Here is a 21,371-nt window from a genome sequence, read left to right as displayed (position 1 = left end):
TTCTAGCCAGGCTAACTAAGAAGAAAAGAAAGAGGACACAAATTACTAATAGCAGAAATGAAAGGGTGCATCTATACAAATCCAATGGACATTAAAAGGATAATAAAGGAATACTATGAACAACTTTATGCCCATAAAGTTGATAACCTAGATGAAATAGACCAATTCCGTGAAAGACATGATCTTCCAAAACTCATTTAAAAATAAACAGACAATCTGAATATGCCTGTCTCTATTAAAGAAACTGAATAAATAATTAATAACCTTCCAAAACAGAAAGCTCCAGGCCCAGATGGGTTCGCTAATAAATTCCACCTAATATTTAAGGAAGAAATTGTACCAATTCTCTACAATCTCTCAGAGGATAGAAGCAAAGGGAATAATTCTAGCATTACCCAGAAACCAAAACCAAATAAAGATATTACAGGAAAATAAAACTACTGATCAATATGTTTCATAAACATAGACACAAAAATCCTCAACAAAATATTAGCAAATACAATCCAACAACGTATAAAAAGAATTATATACCATGACCAAAAGGGATTTATCCCAAGTATGAAAGGCTGGTTCACCATTCAAAAATCAATTAATGTAATCCATCACATCAACAAGCTACAAAAGAAAAAAAATCACATAACTGTATCAACAAACACAGAAAAAGCATTTAACAAAATCCAACACCTATTCATGATTTAAAAAAAAAAAACTCTAAGTAAACTAGGAATAGAGAGGCCTTTCCTCAACTTGATGAAGAATGTCTACCAAAAAACCTACAAATAACATCATGCTTAATGGTGAGAAAGAAGAAGCTTTCCCACTAAAAGCAGGAACAAGGTGAAGATGTCCCCTCTCATCACTCTTTTTCAACATCATACTCAAGTTCTAGCTAATGCAATAAGACAAGAAAAGGAAATAAATGACATACAGATTGGGAAGGCACAAATGAAACTGTCTTTGTTTGCAGATAATGTGATCATCTATGTAGAAAATTCAAAAGAACTGACAAAAATGTCCTGGCACTAATAAGCAATTATAGGAATGTTGCAGGATACAAGGTTAAATACAAAATCAGTAACTTTCCAATAATGAACAAGTAAAATTTGAAGCTAAAAACATAATAATTACATTAGCACCCCCAAAAGGGAAATACTTAGGTATAAATCTAATAAAATATGTTCAAAAATCTATGAAGAAAACTAGAAAACTCTGATGAATAAAATCAAAGAATTAAATAAACGGAGAGATATTCTATGTTCATGGATAGGATGACTCAATATAGTTAAGATGTCAGTTCTTCTCAATTTGACTTATTGATTCAATGCAATCCCAATCACAACCTCAGAAAATTATTTTGTGGATAGTGACAAGCTGATTCTAAAGAAGAACAAAGATGGAGTACTGATACAATCTGACTTCAATACCTACTATAAAGCTACAGTAATCAAGAAATATAGTATGGGGGGGAGGGTATAGCTCAGTGGCAAAGTGCATGCTTAGCATGTGCAAGGTCCTGGGTTCAACCCCCAGTACCACTGTTAAAAATAAGTAAACAAACAAACCTAATCCCCCCCCAAAAAACCCCAAGAAATACAGTATTGGCAAAAAAAAATAGACAAATAGATCATTAGTACAGAATAGAGAGCATAAAAATACACCCACATAAGTATAGCCAACTGATCTTTAAAAAGGAAACAAAGGTAATACAATGGAGCAAAGATGGCCTTTTCAACAAGTAATGCTGGAACTGGACATCCACATGCAAAAAAAGAATCTAGACACAGACTTTACATCCCTTCCAAAAGCTAATTCAAAATAGATCACAGACTTAAATGTAAACCTCAAAGTATAAAACTCCTAGAAGATAACATAGGAGAAAATCTAGATGATCTTTGGTATGACAATGACTTTTTAGATACATTACCAAAGGTACAATCTATGAAATAAACAACTGATAAGTTGGACTTCATTAAAATTAAAACCCTGCTCTACAAAAGATTTTGTGAAGAGAAGAGAACTAGAAGACAAAACACAGACCGAGAGAAAATATTCACAAAAGATGCATCTGATAAAGGACTGTTATCAAAAATATATTTTAAAAGACTCTTAAAATTCAGTTGCTTCCATATCTTGGCTATTGTAAGTAGTGCTGCTATGAACATTGGGGTGCATGTATCTTTTTGAACTAGTGTATTCATTTTTTTCCAGATATATACCCAGGAGTCAAATTGCTGAAAAAATGATAGTTCTATTTTTAGTTTTTTTGAGGAAACTCCATCCTGTTTTTTATAGCGGCTTCCCCAATTTACATCCCCACCAACAGTGTACAAAGAAAGGTTCCCTTTTCTCCACATCCTGTCCAACATTTGTTATTTGTAGAATTTTTGATGATAGCCATTCTGACAGGTGTAGTAATACCTCATTATTCTGACTTACATTTCTCTAATAATTAGTGATGTTCAGCATCTTTTCCTGTGCCTGTTAGCTATCTGTATGTCTTCTTTGGAAAAATGTCTATTCAGGTATTCTGCCCGTTTTTTGACTGGGTTGTTTGGTTTTTGATATTGAGTTGTATAAGCTATTTATATATTTTGAATATTAACCCCTTGTCAGTCATTTGCAAGTATTTTCCCCCATTCTGTAGGTTGTCTTTTCTGTCGATGGTTTTCTTTGTTGTGCAAAAGATTTTAAGTTTAATTTGGTCCCATTTGTTTATTTTTTGCTTTTGCTTTTATTTCTTTTGCCTTAGGAGACAGACCCAAAAAATACTGTTATGATTTATATCAAAGAATGTTCTGCCTATGCTTTCTTCTAGTAGTTTTATAGAATATTACTCAGCCATAAAAAAGAATTAAATATTGCCATCTGCAACAACATAGATGGATCTACAGAATAGTATGCTTCGTAAAATAAGTCAGACAAAGAAAGACAAATACTGTATGGTATCGCTTATACATGGAATCTAAAAAAATAATACAAATGAATGTATATATCAAAGTGGAAACAGACTCAGATATAGAAAACAAACAAGTGGTTATCAGTGGGGAAAGGGAAGGGAGAAGGGGCAAGTTGGGGATATGGGATTAAGAGATACAAACTATCATGTATAAAATAGATAAGCAACAAGAATATACTGTATAGCACAGGAAATTATAGACATTATCTTGTAATAACTTTTAATGGAGTATGATCTGTAAAAATACTGAATCACTATGCTCTACACCTGAAACTAATATAATATTGTAAATCGACTATACATCAATAAAAATCATAATTTAAAAATTAAAAAATAAACCTCACTGAGTCTAGACTATGGCCAAGAACATAGTAGCTCAATAAGTAATCATTTAGCTTTTGGGGGAAAAAAGCTCAGTAAAAAAAAAAACAATCTGATTTTAAAATGGGCCGAAGACTTTAAGAGTCACCTCATAAGAGAAGATATATATGTGGCCAATAGCATGTGAAAAGATGCTCTACACATCATATGCCATCAGAAACAATGAGATAGCACTACATTCCTATTAGGATAGCCAAAATCCAGAATACCAATAATACCAAATGCTGGCAAGAATGTAGAGTAACAGGAACTCCCATTCATTGCTAGTGAGAATGCAAATGGTACAGCCACTTTGGAAGACAATTTGAAGGTTTTTTTTACAAAACTAAATATACTCTTACGCAATCCAACAGTTGTGCTCCTGGATATTTATCCAAAGGAGTTAATTCAAATCTATCCTTCCTGATGGAGTGGTTCAATGTTTTAGGAAGTAAGTTATAATTTTCCAGGCAGCCTGTTGGAAAGAGAAAAACAGTCCCTTTCCAAAGTCCTTCTGCTGCAGTGAACTCCTGACTCTCAGAAGCTGTGTCCCAAAGGGTTCAGACATGTGAGCCACTCCAAAGAGAAAGTCGAAGGGTTAATTAATGGGTCTCTCTCAGAGGCAAACTGTGTGTCACCACAGCATTAAGAGGGAGGATTACTTTGAACCACAAATGTTCAGAGTGTAAGAAAAAAATTAAATAGAGAAACCCAGCCATTGGTACAGTATCTTTAATTTTAAAAGGAAAAAATTAGGAAACACTACAGAAATTAAGAGTTAAGTCTAGTCATGCTGCCGCCCCCTCTCCTCTCCATCAGGTCGCCAAATCTAGTTAGTAAGCCTTCAAGCTTCAGATCTGTGAAGAGCATACTACAGCAAGTATCAGATCATCAATAAGGGTACAAAAAGAAATTTAATGCCACATCATTTTTAGGCAAGAAGCAAGCTATGACTAATCTGTCTTCATTCAAAGTCTAATAAAAAGGAAAAAAACACAATTTGGATCTTAACACTCATGCACTGTTCAAAAAAAACAAATTCAGGGTCAACTAAAATATCAAGCAAAATAATAACTGGGATATAAACAACCTGGTGATAAGCACAGAAAATAATAATAGCAACCATTTAGGAAGTATCTTCTAGACTTTGTAGCAATAAATATATTTTTAAACCCCATTCAAAACAGCTACAGCTCACAGCACAATCATCATGGATGTGATGAAGCTGCTCAAGCCACGCATCAATGCCAATATGCTGCCTATTTGCTTTGTTGGGAGACTGGAAAAGACTGATCCCACTAGAAGAAATGAGGGAATGGAGAAGGGGGAAAATGGAACCACTGAATTGATGGAGCCCCTTGATGAAGAAATCTCTGGAATCGCAGAATTAATTAGAAGAGTAGAAGTCAAAGGAACTTAATCATGTGTGCATCTTATGCCCAGTTTAAAGATGATAACCAGCCATCTTTATAATCTTGGACTTTACAGTGAAGGGGTGAAAAACCCATGAGTTCCCTCAGTTTGTTCCTGTGGGGGTTGTGCAATATGATTGATCTTGATGAAATTTTTATGATTGCAAATGAGCTACACTGAAGACTATTAAAGAAGATCCCTAAGTTTTGAGAGTGAGTCCTATGGTTTCTGATATTTAATTTGTTCTCTTTTTAAATATCATTTACCTAATTTTAGATTCTAACCTTCAGTTTTTGATAGAACTAGTATATTGACAGTTCTCATCTGAGTTCTCTTATAAAGAATTACTTTTTCAATATATGCTCAGATTAGATGCATGAACAAAGTAGCTGTCTGAATCCAGTTATCTATTTTATTAATAAAGATTAAAATGGTACATACTATTGGTCATTCCATTCTTATTCTTTTAGTTATGTATTCAAGTACACACTTGGAATTTCATAGCTCTAAGGTCATGTCTTAGACCTGCCAAGTGAAACCCTGTGTCAACTATACTAAAGATTTACTCACTACTTCACAAGCTATACCATGTTAATTACTTATTTGATATTCCCTGTAAAAAATTATTTTGATGAATTAAAAGAGTAAAGAGAACTCTACATCTTTTATAATTTGTGAAGTACCTCTTTGGGGGGATTTTAAAACTGACCGTTTACTAGTGCCAAACAAGGGATACATGATCACTAAAACAGTTGGTGGAATCATTTGATTTTTTTTCTTCCTTTCAACTGTCATTGTCCTTAGTATAGAATTCTTGTTTCAGTGATCAGGGAGGGATGACAAGTGTAGGATAAAGGGTAATAATGCAAAATAACTGTGATGAACTGTATGGCCAGTTAGATTTTATGGACTGCCCCATTCTCTTCAGTGAGGAAATAAACTAATTCTAAATCCACTTAGATTGTAATTGTAAATAAAAATATTTGTTTTAATTTATATAATCTTAACTGTCAAATTTTATTATCCAAAAATACACTGCAAATTATTTAAAGGACATTGCCATAGCCACTTATGGTAAAGGATTTCTTTATAGGAAGTGAAGATAATTAAAATTGAAATTTAGGAAGGATATCAGCTAGTATCAATGACATAGTATTGTCTTAAACAACAGAAGAAGGGGCTCAGTCCTCAACTGTGTTAACCTCTGAAAACTCAGTGCTATTAAACATTAAAAGTGCCTTGTGTGAAGCCTTCCCTTGAGCTACCATGTTCAGTAAATTGAACTAAATGAATAGGGTCTCTTGCTTTCTGTCAAGTGAATCCTTTATGCTAATAATTTATGGTACCATGTATCTAGCCCAAAATTTACTTCTGAGCTGCATGACATCTGCACCTGGATTTCCCACCAGCACTTCAAGTTGAATAGGTGTGGTCTGAGCTAATGTAGCTCCCTACTATGTGTTCCCTGATTTTTTCTAATAACTTTATTGAGATATTGTTCAAATTTCATACAACTTGCCTATTTCAAAGTAATTCAGTGGCTTTTAGCACAGAGTTGTGCAACCATCACCACAATCAATTTGAGAACATTTTTATCACCCCAAAATGAAACTCTGTACCATTTATGTATCATGGCCCATTCCTTCCACCACGACTCCCCACCACCCAACCCTAAGCAACAACTAATCTACTTTCTGTCTCTACAGATTTGCCCATTCTGGACATTCCATATAAATACAATCATATAATATATGGTCTTTGGTGACTGGCTTCTTTCACTTAGCATGTTTCTAAGGTTCATCTATACTGTAGCATGTATCAGTGCTTCACTCCTTTTATGGCCAAATGATATTCCATTATACCACATTTTGCTTATCATCAACTGGTGCCATTCATCAATTGGTGGACATTTGGGTGGTTTCTACCATTTGGCTATACTGAATAATGCTGTTTTGAACACCTGTGTGTAAGTTTTTATGTGTATATATGTTTTCATTTCTCTCGGGTACATGCCTAGGAGTGGAACTGCTGTGTCAAATAACAAATTTTTAAGGAATTGCCAAATTGTTTTCCAAAGTGTCTGCACCATTTTACATCCCCAGAAGCAGAATATGAGGATTCTGATTACTCCATATCCTCAACAAAACTTGTTATTATCTGACTTTTTTACTATAGTCATTCTCACAAGTGTGAAGTAGTACCTCTTTGTGGTTTTAATTTATCCTGTTTTTTTTAAAGCTACCATAAGCGAACCAATTTCCCAGAAATGCCTTAACATGTTCTTTTCACTGCCACTGCCACTGCCACTGCCACTGTAAGCTCAGGCAATTGTAATCTCTCACTTGAACAACGGCAAAAGCCATAGGCATATAACTGAACTTCCTGTTTCCAGTCCCTTCCTATCACCCAGCAAATAGAGTTGCATTAAACATCAGTTGTAATCATTATACTGTAAAGCTTAAAAACTTGAGACATACAGAAAGGGGGAAACTTCCTTGGAAGCATACAGTAGAGAAACCTGGCAAATACTACCATAATGAAGTGATTAAGATTAAGACTACCAATGATGTCATGTGGACATCATACGCCTTCTAACTTGATGAGATGAGAAGGGCACTTCACCTCTGTGGTATTTTTTCCAGTACCCTTAACTCCAGTCTAATCATGAGAAAACATTTTGAAACAAACTGAAATCCTTCCTGGAGTAAGACACCTTCATTTTAAGGCCTTAAATTATTCCTACAAATAATCTGTCAAGAACAAGAAGCATAGCACATAAGTAAAAAAGGAACTGACAGAAACAACAGATGGCAGAATCAAATTAGCAAAGACATAAAATTCCAGAATCATTAGACAAAGTCAATAAAATAACTGGTTTCTATTTTTTTAGAAATAAAGGAAAAGTTTGAAAATAACAACATAGAACAGGACTCTATAAAAAGTGATTTTACAGGTTTAAAAAGAAATGAACACAATAATTAAAATTAAAATGTCCTGAAAGGGTTAAAATAGTGGATTCAGTTCTGCTGTAGATAGTATTTGTGAACTGAAATAGATAGGTCAGAGAAAAATAACCAAGAACATAGCATAGAGAGATAATAATATGGAAAACATAAAAAGAGGTTAATAAATACAGAAATTAAAGAAAAATTTCAGAAGTCTGACAAATATTTATTTGGAGTTCCAGAAGGAAGGAACAGAAAATAGTACAGAAACAATGTCTAAAAAGGTTAAAAAGATTTTCCAGAACTAGTAAAACACACCAATTTCAGATCTAAAAAAAAAAAAAAAAGCCCAACAAAGTCCACTGGAGGCAAAAGGAACTCTATATACAGACACATCATTATAAAACACTTGAAAGCAATTATAAGAATGATACAGGTTATCTGCAAAGGACAGACATAAAGGTGATTTCTCAATAGCAAAAATGGAAGCCACAACGCAATGGTAGGATATGATCAACATGTTGAAAGAAAAAAAGGCTGCCAATCTAGTATCTTAAATCCTAAAAAAAAAAAAAAAGTTTTAATGAGGGCAAAATAAAGATGGTTTACAACAGATAAAAATTTTGAAAATCAGTAACGAACAGATCTTCATTAACGGAAATTCTAAAATGTGTTTCAAGCAGCAGGAAAGTAATCCCAGGTGGATGATTTGAGAACCAAGAGGAATAAAGAGCAAAAAATATATACATAGTAAATATGTAAAAAAATCTAAATTTAAAAAAATGACTCTATGAAACAAAATGATGATATCCTGGCAGGTTAAAAAGTAAAAATAAAAAGCATCAAAATAATTAAATGTAAATTGGGAAGAAAGTAAACAGAATTCAAATATTCTAAGTTCTTTGTATCTTCTGGGAGAAAGGGAAACATACTGTAATGTCAATAAATTGTGTATTTTTCAAGTTCTAAGGTGACCACTAGGGGGAGAGTGTAGCTCAGTGGTAGAGTGTGTGATTGGCATGCAAGAGGTCCTGGGTTCAATCCCCAGAACCTCCACCAACAATAAACAAATAAAAATTTTTAAAAATTAAGGTGACCACTAAATGAATACAGAGTCTAAAACTATAACTAAAAGAGGGAGAACAACATAATGATAAAAAAAAAATACTAGTCTGCTTACTTACCAAAACTGATAAAATTAAGAGGATTAATACCAAATGCTGGGAAAGATGTGGTGCACCTGGAACACTGGCAGGAGTGTAAATGGTACAACCATTTGAAAAAGGTCTAGCAGTTTCCTACAAAAATGGGCTTTTTGAATCTTAGTTTCTTATTAAACTGCTAGACCCAGTAATTCCACTCCTATGGATTTATCTAAGAAAAATTAAAATGTGTGGCACAAAAAGACTTTTACAAGAATGGTCATAGCAGCTTTATTCATAATAGCTAAAAATTAAGGAAACAGAAAACAAACACACAAGATTATCAACAAAGCCCAAAAGTTCTTTGAAAGAACTTATAGAACTGACAATCTTCTAATGAGCTTTATGAAGAAAAAGGAGGGAAAGCACAAATAACCACTAGGAATTAAAAAGGGGGACATTACTACAGATGTGACAGATATTAAATAAGTAATAATGATGAACATTAACATCACTACACCAATAAATTCAAAAAAGAGTTGAAATAATCAAGTATCTTTTAAAAATTAACCAAAGAACTACCTCAGGAAAGAATAGAGAACCCAAGAAGTCCTATAACCATTAAAAAACTTGAAACTGTAATCAAAAATCTTTCAAACACACATAGGAGTTCATGCACACACTTACACACACATATATGCAAACCTTTCTAATACCAGATGTCGTTAATGGTAAATTCTACCAGCCTTCAAGAAAAAAATAATTCCAGTATTAAACATGCTCTTCTAGAAAACAGAAAGAGGAACACTCCCCAACTTATTCTGTAAGACCACCTCAACTTTGATGCCAAAATTTATGCAAAAACTGAAAAGCCCAAAAATGGCTAAGATACTCCTGATTTAAAACAAAGTAAGAAGACAAGCTCTCACAAATATTAAGCCTTAATATAAATTTGTAGTAAGACAGTGTGAATTGAGACAGGGACAAATAGAATAATAGAACACAATCGAGAGGCTAAAACTAGACATGCATTATGAAGTCTTAACATAGGACAGCTATGCCTTAGCAGACCTGTGAGTAGAGGGTGAACTTCTCAATAAATTGTGCTTGGATAACTGGGTATCCATGCAGCAAAAAAAAAGAGATTGACACTCTACCTCAAATAACATTCAAAAATCAATCTCAGATGGTAAAAAAAAAAATGTGAAAACAATACTATAAAATTCTAGAAAATATAAAAGAACAGAGGATCGCTGTCTTACACTACTTCAGGGGACAAAATTACTGCTGATGTACATGGTTCCCCTTGAAGAACAACACCTTGGTATAGGAAAAGATTTCTTGTAAAAGACACAATAACAATGAGCATAAAATTTCAATTTGATACATTTTACTACACTAAAATTAAAAACTCTTTTTCATCAAAAGACCCCAAAAGGAGAAAAGAAAGAAAATCTGTAAAGTGGGAGAGGATATCTTGCAACCTACAAAACAATAAATGACTAATATTCAAAAGATATGAAGAACACCTGCAAGTTAGGAAGAAAGACCAATTGCAAAATGGGCAAGAGGCTTGAGAGGCACTAATCAGTGCAAGGCAATTAAAATAATATGAAATACCACTACACAGTGACCAGATTGGGAAAAAATGGGAACAGTCTAATAATACCAGGTGTTGATGAGATGTAGAGCAACCAGAAGTCTCATCGCCAATTAATGTTAGTGTGAATTGTTATAACAAGTTTGGAGAACAACCTAGCATTAGTAGTAAAATCGACTATACATATACCCTGTGGCCGAACAACTCCCAATACTAGGTATATTCCCTAGAGAAACTCTTTCACTTGTGCAATGAATACAGTAGGAACAACAACCATGATAACTAACACATTGTGCTTGCTTTATGTCAGGCACTGTCCTAAATGCTTTACATTTTTTTAATTGCATTACTCTTCACAAACAACTCTATGAGGTAGGTACTATTATTGTCTCCATTTTACAAAAGTGAAAAAACTGAAACGCAAAGAAGTTACACAATTTTCTCAAGGTTACACCGCAAATGGGGGGTAGAGTCAGGATTGAACACAGTCTGGTTTCAGAAACAGCTCTTAATCAATTACATTCTTCTACCTCTCCCAAGAAATGTCCTCAGCAACATCATTCCTAATGGTCATACAGTTGAAAAATACAAATGCCCATCAACAATAAAATGAATAAATCAGAGAATATTCAAACAAAAGAATACTATGCATATGTAAAGAAAATAAAGGAACTACAGCTACAATCAACAATATAAATTAATTTCACAATGTTGAGCATAAGAAGCACAACATAAAGTATTCCAGACTGAACGAGTCCACATTTCTAAGTTCAAAACAGAAGCAAAATTTAACTAATAGTTAAGAGATACATATATACATGGTAAACGTATAAAGAAAATCAAGGAAATGATTATCACAAAAGTGAGATTAGAAGTTACCTCTGAAAGGGAAGAGGGGGTACTTGATTGTGAAATAATTAGTGAAGATCTTCTAGAGTCATGGTAATATTCTATTTAAGCTGGGTGGCAGTTAAGCAGATAAAAGCTTTATAATTATTTCACTTAAAACTGTTTATACATTGTCTGCACTTTTGTGGATGCATATCTCATGATTTAGAATGTTAAAAATAAAATGTAAAGAAAGAAAAGAAGAAATGGCCAGAGACTTAGGAGAAATGCCAAAAGAAAATGCTGTCACAAAACTAAAGATAAGAAGAAAAAAAAAAAAAAGTAACGGAGAGCCTCAGATTATCAACACAAAATCAAATAAGATAAACTCTAAAGTGTATCCATAGTGAACTCTTTCGTTTGGGTTTTGCAATAAACCCAAAACCTTAATTCAATTCGTTCTAAAGTTAACCAAGCTGAGGAAGCTGGAGACATTCACCTAATTGGCTGCCTTCCTAAGAAACGCAAATCTTCACTATTACTAGATGTTTTGCCAGCAGCTGAAATGAGACAAAACTCAAAACAACAAGGAGTAATTCTGAGTCTCATAATTCATGTTAACCCTGACCCAGTGTTCCTCTAAAAAAAAAAAGAAAAATTGTTTTCGTGAAAAATATATCCACCTTCTCTGAAAACATTAAAAAAGTGTATTCCTTAAAACAAGTTTTATGGTAAATTGGTCAATTTGACTCTTTTAGTAAAGAGAATTGGGTTTGGGCAAACGGATTCGGCAAACTGGCCACTTGTGACGCTTATAAAGCCCCTTGGTTCCCTAGTAAACCCTTCCTCCCAGGCTGGAGAGGCCCTGATAACGGCCCAACATGTGAGACCCGACAGCATCCTCCCCGGCAACTGCTCTCCTAGGCCCATGCCTCCCAGGGAGTGCTCGGGGTCTCCCAGAAATGCCCGTTCCTCTCAGTTTACCGCCTTCCCTGGAACCATAAACTCCAAAACTCAAAGGAGGGAGCCAGTGCCCAGGTTCCTCAGTGAGCAGAAAATAACTGCCCCTAACAGGCCCCTGATGAGGCTGCAGCCAGTTTCTGCCACCTGGGAGCTGGAACCAATGGGCTTCCCCAACTGCGCAGGGGCCCACGGCCGCGTCCCGTGAAGGTCGGGCCTTGGGATTGGCTCAAAATCAGATTTGGTGAGCGAAGGGGCTGACAAAGCTTCCTCGGCTTTAGGATGGAAAAAAAGAGGGCCTTCTCAAGCCTATTTGATCCCTCAGCTTCAGAGCCCGGGGTGTCTGGGAGGCTCCGGTCCGGTGGCCTGTTATCCCTTGGCAGGGTCCAGTGACCCCAGGCGAGGACGCTCAACCTCACACACCCCAGCTCTAGAAACGTTTCGGGGACCCCGTGGGGGCCAAGTCTCCCTCACCCTAGCCTGGAGGGCTGGGCTCTTCAGTCTGGTCAGTCTGGCGAAAATGTGGGTGAAGAAGGCTCAACTGAGAAGCCTAGAGACCACCTCAGGTCCTTTCAAGCCTAGGCTGACCTCACCGCGCAACGCTCCTCGCTCTGCCGCAGGTGCCGCCTTTCCCGACTTGCCCTGCGCCAGCGCCGCCGCTCCCCTCGAGCGCCCCCTACTGACTGGATGAACGATTCCACTGCGCCGCCCTCTATGACAACCCCTTCCGTACACGTGCACGCGCAGGCCCACGCACGCGCTCCGTCTGCGCTTATGCCGCTTTTTCCCTCAGGTTCCCATTTAGGCCAAGGGCGGGACCTCCTTTCTTCTCCATCCTCTCGTGCTGCTCGGTCCACGCTCTTACCCAAGATAAGGCTCTTCCCTGGTCTGGAGGATGCATTTTGCTTCCAGTCCCACGAGTAATGTGGAGGATGTGAGGATGAGGTAGGAGGCTTGTTGCTCCCATTCATTCCTTCTTGCCTTCAAACCTTTGACACTTACTTAGGGCTCCTATACTACTAGCCAAACCTTAAATGTGTGTCCAACAAGACTGACAGGGACCTTGCCTTCAGAGAATTCAGGAATATTCTGGGCTGCAGACAAGAATCAAAAACCTAAGGATTTACTTAGGTCAGTGAGTCTCAAATTTTTGGTCTCAGGACTGCCTTTTTTTTTTTTGGAACAACGTGGCCAGGCTTAGATCAAGGACTGCTTTTATACTCTTAAAAATGTAGGACTCAAATAATTTATGTGGGTTATATTTATGTGGATTGTGAATATGTGAGTTATATCTATCAATATTAAAACTGAGTGGGAGCTGAGGGTATGGATCAGTGATAGAACACATGCTTCACATGCACAAGGTCTTGGGTTCAATCCCCCATACCTCCACTAAAAAAAATAATAAATTTTTAAAAATTAGAAATTTCTAAAATACATATTGTCATTAAAAAATTGTGTTAGCATAAATAACATTTTAATAACTATAAATTAATAATCCACACCAAACATAATTTAGTGAGAAGAGTGTTTTACATTTTTGCAAGTCTCTTTAATGCCTGGCTTAATAGAAGACAGCTGGATCCTCATATCTGCTTCTGCACAGGGTTTGTCAAAATACCTCATGTGCTTTTTGGAAAACATCCTGTATACTCAAGAGAAAATGAGAGTGGAAAGGCAAATAACATCATAATAGTATTATGAAAATAATTTTCACCTCATGAGCCACTGAAAGTGTCTCAGGAACCCCCAGGAGTCCCTAGGCCACACTCTGAAAACCACAGGCTTAGATCATTATTGTTGAACAAAGAGATTTAAAGGAAAATATCTAGGTGCTGTAAGAATGCATCAGAGGCTGAGGAAATTATTCAATCCTTTAACACAGAGAACTAATTTAATTTAGAGAGAGCAGTTCTCTCAGGAAGGAACACCAAAGGTGAGACTTGAAGGATAACTTACTAGGTGGAAAATGAAATACGAGCATCTCAGGTCCCAGGGCTGTGCAAAGGCCCTGGGGCAGGAAAATCTGTGAATTCAAGACACGAGGAAAAAATATCTGTCAAAAAATATTTATTGAATGATGTGCCCTACACTTCCCTAGACCCTCAGGACACTGTTATGGAAAAGATTTTACATTCCAGTTGCAAAAAGCAGGAAGCACAAAAACAAATATGAATTTCCAAGAGTGGGAATGCCATTAAGAAAGCAAAACAAAATGTTATGAGGAGACAAGGTAGAGAGCCATAGACAGAGTAATCAAGAAAGCCCTCTCTGAGTGTGACCTTTGGCAGAGTCTTGAAGGAGCTGAGGAAAGGAACTAGGAACAGCATGGGGAAAAGCATTCCAGGCAGAGAGAACAGCAGTGACAGAGGCCTGGAGGCAGGAGTGTACTTGACAGGTTCTTGAAACAGCAAAGTCAGCATGACTGGATCCCAGTAATTGAGGAGAGAGGTAGTAGTAGATGGGATAAGAGAAATGGCAGGGGCCAGAGTATTGTATGAAGGATCTTATAGGTCATGGTAGGAAGTTGGGGATTTTTCTGAGTGAGATAAAAAGCCATGAGAGGGTTCTGAGTCAAGAAGTGACTCATATTTTAGCAGGAAGATTCTTTTGGCTTCTGGGCAAACAATAGGATGTGTGGGCTAAGGGTAGCTTCTGGTGGCTCCAGGCAATCCTTGACTTATATCTGCATAACTCCAATCTTTGCCTCTGTCTTCACCTAGCCTTCTCCTCTAGGACAATCTCTCCTCTGGGTGTCTCTTCTAAGAACACTTGTCCTTTGATTTAGGGCCCACTCAGATAATCCAAGATAATCTCATGTTGAAAAAATCCTTTTTCCAAAAAATGTCACATTCGCAGCTTCCAGAGGTTAGGATAAGGACATACTTTTTTTTTCGGTTGGGGGAGGTAATTAAGTTTATTTATTTATCTCTTGTTAGAGGAGGTACTGAGGATTGAACCCAGGACCTCATGCATGCTAAGCATGCACTCTACCACTTAAGGTATACCCTCCCCACAAGGATAAGGACATATCTTTTGGGGGACAACATTCAACCCACCACAGTAGGTCTGGGATGAGGACTAACAGTCCCCGTCTAACTGACAGCTAACCAATTCCCAACTGACGCTGATATTGCCTGTGTGGGGACCACAACCAGTGATGTAGAGAAGTCAAGTAAGATGGGGACCAAGAATTGACCATGTGGTATATCATTCGTGACTCTGACAAAAGTGGTTTTGATGGACGAGTCAGACTGAAAGCCTTACAGGGGTAGAATCAAGGGAGACATAGAAGAGATGAAGTAGAAGCAATGAGCATAGACACATTTTTAATGGATTTTGTTATCAAAAAGAGGAAGAAATAGAATGGGGATGTAGAAGGATGTATGGGCAATAAAGGAGTTTTTAAGATGGAAGAAATAATAGCATGACTTATGAAAGAGTTGGTAGAGAAGGAGAATTTGATGATTCAAAGGAAAGAGGGGACAAATAAATTGGAGGGATGTCCTCAGGAGGCAAGAAAAGGTGAAACACAGCATGCAGGTGGACTGATTTCCCTTAGGGTTGGGTTGTCCAATATGGTAGCCACTCACCACATGTGGCTTCTGAGCATTCAAAATATAGGGAGTCCAAATTGTCATATGTTGTATGTATGAAATAAACACTAGATTTCAAAGACTTAGTACAAAAAGAAGAATGTAAAAGTTCTAATTAATAGATCTTATATTGATTACATGCTAATATTTTAGATATGCTGGATTAAATAAAATATATTATTACAAATACTTTTATCCCTTTTTTTAAATGTTTGTTCTGGTATTATCTGTAATATTCAAAAACTGTAAACAACCAAAATGTCCCTCAACAGTTGAATGGATAAATAAATTGTAGTATATTCAGGCAACAAAATACAATAGAGTGGTGAGAGTGTAAGAACTATTGCTACTTATTCCATTGATGAATTTCATACACACAATGTTGAACAAAATTAAGGTGAACACAAAAGAATAAATACTGTATGATTCCATTTATATCATGAAAAACAGGCCAAACCAAAATGTAGTGTTTTAAGTCAAGAGGAAGTGGGTAGTGATTTGCAAGGGAGTAAATGTTTTCTGGGTTGATAATGATATTGATCTTGATTTCATGGGTATTTACTTTGTGATAATTCATTGAGCTGTACAGTGTGCTTTGTGAACATTATTATGTGTGTCATCCTTCACAATAAAAAAGATTTTAAAATAACATTATTCACTCAAAACTACAAAAAGGAAATTTGAAAGCTCTGGAGTTTATCACAGATCCAAATTTTGATGCTGGCTAAAATGTAGTGACGGGTATTTTATCTGTAGCAGTCAGGATTATTAAAGCTAGTTGCTTTAACTAACAACCCTATTTATTAATACTAATACTAACAATCTTCATTTACTAATAAAATATTAGGTAGCTTAATGTAGTAAGTTCTTACTTACATAAAGTCCAAAAGGCTCTCCTCCAAGGAGAAACCAGGGACCTAATCTCCTTTATCTCTTGACTCTCTTATTTTTAAGTGTTCCAATAAATTCTCAGCTTCTAGGCAGCCAATGAGTGAAAGAAGAGAGACAAAGTAAAAATTGTACAGGATATTTTATGGCCAAGTCTAGAAGTGGCCTACATCACTCTGCACCCACTCCACTGGCCCAAGACCAGTCACATGGCCTCAACTTCATTGCAAGGAGACTTGGGAAATGTAGTCTTCCTATGTGCCTAAGAAAGAAGAAACCAAATTGGTGATCATCTACCACCTTTCCTTGGCCCTCCAGTTACCCATGTACTCATCTCTGAGGAAGAAAATAGTGGATGGAAAGGGGAAGATTGGTGTATTCATTTCCTGTGACTGCAAGAACAAATTATCACAATTTGGTAGGTTAAAACAACAGAAATTTATTCTCACACAATTCTGGAAGCCAGAAGTCCAACGTCAAGGTGTTAGCAAGGCTGTACTCCCTCTAGAGGCCCTAGGGGAGAATCAGAGATTTGCCTCTTCCAGCTTATGATGGCCCCTGCAGTTCTCTGGCTTGTGGCTGAATAATTCCAATCTCTGCCTCTCTCTTCACCTGGCATCCTCCTCCTCTCCCTGTGTCTTTTCTGTGTGTCTTTTATGATATAGGATACTTGTCATTAGATTTAGGGCCCATCCAAATAATCAAGTTTGATCTCTTCTCAATATCCTTAACTTAATTACATCTACAAAAAAACAAACTCTTTACAAACTCTTTTTCCAAATAGGGTCACAGATTCTAGGATATGGGCATATCTTTTTTTGTGGGGAGGGATTCACCATTCAACCTACTGCAGTCAGTTCAGAAGCAATTACAGTTATTTGTGTGAAAAATACTAAGAGCCTGGATTAGAACTTGGAGTTCAAGACAAGTAGATGGATTCAAAATGTATTTTATTAGTAGGGCACAGAGAACTTCATGATGGTTTAGAAGTGGAAACTGAGGGACAAGGGGTGGTGGGTCAGTGTCCTAACTGAGATTTGAACATAGGGCTCTGTAACCTAGGTGTGGGTTTCAAAAAGATCCCTCTAGGACCACGTACGAAATGGACTGCAGGGAAGAGACTAAGGCCAGGGAAGAGCCTGAGGTCTGGGTCCAGGTAGGAGAACAAAAGTTCTGAGTCAGTTTGAGCCGTGACTACAGAGAGGAGGCGACAGGATAGCAAACCAGGAGGAAGAGGGATTGGCTTAGGGACTGATGGGCTTTATGGGAAAGAAGGAGAGAGGGAATGAGGACATCATCCAGGATTTGGTCCACTAAGGAATAAAGAATCTGTGAACTTGAAGACAGAACCTTTGATATCATCCAGTCAGAGGAGAAAAAAGTAAAAATGAAAAATAGAATTCAGTTTGCTTATATTTTGTTGTTGTCTATGTTTGGACCTTACACCTCGAAGAACTAGAAAAAGGAGTAAGTCCACAGGTAGCAGAAGGAAAGAAATAATAATGATTAGAGCAGAAATAAATGAAATAGAGACTAGAAAAAAAATAAAGATGAATGAAACTAAGAGTTGGTTTTTTTGAAAAGATAATCAAAACTGAAAAACCTTTAGCTAGACTAAGAAAGATAAATGGCTCAATTAATAAAATTATAAATGAAAGAGAAGACATAACAACTGATACTACAGAAGTACAAAGGATCATAAGAAACTAATATGAACAATTATACACCAACAAATTAGGTAATTTAGAAGAAATGAATAAGTTACCAGAAACATACAACTTACCAAGAGTGAATCATGAAGTAAATCTGAACAGGCCTATAATGAGCAAGGAGACTGAGTCAGTAATGAAAAACCTCCCAACAAATAAAAGCCGAGGACCAGACAACTTTATGGGTGAATTCCACCAAACATTTAAAGAAGAATTAATATCAATCATTCTCAAACTCTTCCCAACAACTGAAGAGGAAAGAACACTTCCAAACTTCTTTTATTAGGCCAGCATTACCCTGATACCAAAGCCAAACAAGGACACTGCTAGAAAAGAAAATTATAGGCCAAAATCCTATATGAACATAGATGCAAAAATCCTCAACAAAATACCAGCAAGTTGAATTCAACAACACATCAAAAGGATCACGCACCATAATCAAGTGGGATTTATCCCTGGGGTGCAAGCATGGTTCAACATACAGCAATCAGCATATGTGATATACCACGTTAACAGAATAAATAATAAAAATCATATGATCATTTCATTAGAGGCAGAAAAAAAATTGACAGAATTCAACACCCTTTCATGATAAAAACTCTCAACAAATTAGGTATGGAAGGAATGTACCTCAACATAATAAAGGCCCTATATGACAAGCTAACATAATTCTCAGTGGTGACAAGTTAAAAGCCTTTACTCGAAGATCAGGAACAATACAAAAATGCTCACTCTTGCCACTTCTATTAAACATAGTACTGGCATTCCTAGCCACAGCAATTAGGCAAGAAAAAGAGACAAAACTTACCCAAATCAAAAAGTAAAAAAATTGTCTGCTCATAGACAACATGATCTTATATAGAAAACCCTAACGATCCACCAAGAACCTGTTAGACTAACACATGAATTTAGTAAAATTGCAAGATATAAAATCTACATACAAAAATCAGTTTCACTTCTATATACTAACAACAAACTATCTAAAAAGTTAAGAAAACAATTCCATTTATAATTGTATCAAGAACAGTAAAACCCTTAGGAATAAATTTAACCAAGGAGGTAAAAGACTTGTCCCCTGAAAACTATAAGACACTGAGGAAAGAAACTGAAGAAGACACAAATGAATAGAAAGATATCCTATGTTCTTGAATTGGAAGAATTAGTGTTGTGAAAACATCCATACTACCCAAAACAATCTACAAATTCAGTGCAATCCCTATCAAAATTCTAATTGTATTTTTCACAGAAATAGACAAATAAAAACTATCCTAAAATTTGTATGGAACTACAAAAGACCCTGAATAGCCAAAGCAATCTTGAGAAAGAAAATGAAGTTGGAGACATGACACTCCCTGGTTTCAAACTATATTACGGTTACAGTGATCAAAGCAATGTGGTACTGGCATAAAAACAGGCACATAGACAAGTGAAATAGAATAGAGAGCCCAGAAATATACTCATGCATGTACAGTCAACTAATTTTTGACAAGGGTGTCAAGAACACACAATAGGAAAAGCATATATCCACATGCAAAAGAATGAAATTGAACCACTATTGTATACCACTCAGAAAAATTAACTCAAAAAGGATTAAGGACTTAAATGTAATACCTGAAGCTGTAAAACTTCTAAAAGAAAACACAGAGAAACAGCTCCTTAAGTTTTGGCAAGTTAGTCTTGGTAATAGTTTATTGGATAAGACATCAAAAGCACAGGAAACAAAAGCCAAAATAAACAAGTAGGATTGCATCAAACAAAAGAGCTTCTGCATGGCAGAGAAAACAATACATTGAAAAGGCAACCTTTTCAATGGAGAATGGGAGAAAATATTTGCAAATCATACATCTGATAAAGAGTTAATAGTCAAGTTACATAAAGAACTCGTATAACTCAACAGCAAAAAAGCAAATAATCCAGTTTGAAAACAGGCAAAGAACCTGAATGGACATTTTCCCAAAGAAGACATACAGATGGCCAACAGATACATGAAAAGGTGCTCAGCATCACTAATCATGACAGAAATGCAAATCAAAACCATGAGGTATCACCTCATACCTGTTTAGGATGGCTATTATCAAAAAAAGACAGACTAGAGATCTCAATTATTGGTGAGGATGTGGAGGAAAGGGAACCATTGTACACTGTTGTGTGAATGTAAATTGGTACAGCCCCTATGAAAAACAGTGTGGTGGTTCCTCAAAAAATTTTAAATAGAACCAAATTTGCTATATGCTCCAGCAGTCCCACTCCTGGGTATATATCCAAAAGAGATGAAATCAGTATCTTGAAGAGATATCTGTACACCCATGTTCATTGCAGCATTATTCACAATAGCCAAGGTGTGGAAGCAATCTAAATGTCCTTCAACAGACAAATGGATCAAGAAAATGTGAGATTGGGGGAGGTGTATAGCTCAGTGGTAGGGTTCAATCCCCAGTACCTCCATTAAATTAAAAAGAAAATGTGAGATAGATAGATATATAATCTTTAAAGGCCAATTTCTTAGAAACAGAGAGTAGAATGGTGAATGCCAGGGGCTGGGGAGTAGGGAAAATGGGGAGACATAGGTCAAAGCGTAAAAATTTATAAGAAAAAGAAGCTCTAACCTGAGGATCTAATGTCCAGCATGGTGACTATAGTTAATAATACAGTATTGTATACTGGAAAGTTGCTTAGAGTAGAACTTAAGTATTCTCACCACACAAACACACAAACACACACAAAGTTTATTATGAGGGATGATGAATGTGTTAATTATGATGAATGTGTTAATCTTGAGCTTGATAATCATTCCTAGATAGATAGACAGATAGATAGATAGATATAAAGTCATCATTCTGTAAACTTTAAATATATACCATTATACGTGTCAGTTATTCCTCAGTAAATCTGGGGGGGGGGGGGGTAGAAAGCCCAGAGGCAAAAATCAGAATACTATTAATATGAATTGATTTTTGATGACATTAATAAGAAA

General features: G+C 36.2%; 1 protein-coding gene and 1 pseudogene across 13 annotated transcripts in view; one reads left to right on the top strand and one right to left on the bottom strand.

The window, feature by feature from the left end:
- Positions 1 to 12,786, bottom strand: part of SLC6A16 (solute carrier family 6 member 16) — a 59,772-nt gene extending 46,986 nt beyond the window's left edge. For 12 of the 13 annotated variants that reach the window (XR_012075411.1, XR_012075412.1, XR_012075413.1 and 9 more), the window contains exon 1: positions 12,679 to 12,786. The gene's annotated coding sequence lies outside the window, so the exon portion shown is untranslated. The remainder of the gene's footprint in view (positions 1 to 12,678) is intronic. The other variant, XM_072966633.1, reaches the window with a different exon arrangement.
- Positions 4,527 to 4,869, top strand: LOC107033932 (replication protein A 14 kDa subunit pseudogene; annotated as a pseudogene).
- Positions 12,787 to 21,371: the final 8,585 nt, after the last annotated feature.

This window comes from Vicugna pacos, chromosome 9 (genome assembly GCF_048564905.1).
Source record: "Vicugna pacos chromosome 9, VicPac4, whole genome shotgun sequence".
In the NCBI taxonomy this organism is placed as follows: Eukaryota; Metazoa; Chordata; class Mammalia; order Artiodactyla; family Camelidae; genus Vicugna; species Vicugna pacos.
This window is presented reverse-complemented; position numbering and strand designations above follow the sequence as displayed.